Consider the following 993-nt stretch of genomic DNA (forward strand, 5'->3'; position numbering starts at 1 on the left):
TCGGGGAGAAGACAGGGTTATTTACTGATATTTGTATCCCTCTTTCATCTCTGCATAAAGTGCTCTTTATACAGGAGCCAATTTTCAAGAGCATAGAGCATGCAAAACTGCAGGTGAGGTCAGCAAGAGCTGCCGGGGCTGAGAGCTGATTTTCCTCTGAAGGGAAAAAAAATAAAAAATAAAAACCAAGTCCACGGTTGACCAACACCAGCAAGTTCTGGATCCCTGAAAATTCAGGGAAGATTTGTGAAGCATCTTCTAGAAAGCAGAAATCAAGAACCTCCATCTTCTAATCTTGGCTCTGCCACTGCCCCTATATGCATGACTTTTGGCAACTCACATCATCCCAGGCTTCTTAATCTGTAAACCAGAAATATTACTTTCTCTTCACATCCCTCATCCACTGTGAAGGTTGCCACCGATTTCTTTAGTTCTTAAGATTTGTACATGTCAAAAATTAATAAATTAATATTTATAAATTAAGCAATACCATAAACGGGCACTGATTTTTTTCCTTTTTTTATGATTTATAAAGTTGGCAGACTATTCTGCCAGATGTAATCTATCACTGCATCCAGCATATTAGCTGGACTAAATGACCTGATGGGCTGTTCTGGCCTTGAACTTCTCGAATCCGATTCCAGGGTCGGGGGCAGAATTGCACAAGGTTTCAAGCAAGCCCTTTTTGGTCGATTCCCCACTTTTCACCTGCTGGTTCTGAAATGTTTACGAGCGTGGTTGACACCACACTGCTGAAGACAGGGGAGACGGGAACAGTGCCAGCAGTCGCAGTAAGGCAGCACTGAACGTGCCACGTGCTACGGGGGAACGAGAGGCAGTTGTAACTCCTAGTCATTTTATGTTAACTGGCTTAAGCTTAGCATGTGGTTGATCTAAAACCACCAGTGGAGTTTGACTTGCAAGCTGCACCATCTGCTGTCAAGCATCACGTGTTTAAAATGGATGCCTTTGTGCTGCGAGTTCACTTCAAGT

This window comes from Alligator sinensis, unplaced genomic scaffold (genome assembly GCF_000455745.1).
Source record: "Alligator sinensis unplaced genomic scaffold, ASM45574v1 scaffold1302_1, whole genome shotgun sequence".
NCBI lineage: Eukaryota > Metazoa > Chordata > Crocodylia > Alligatoridae > Alligator > Alligator sinensis.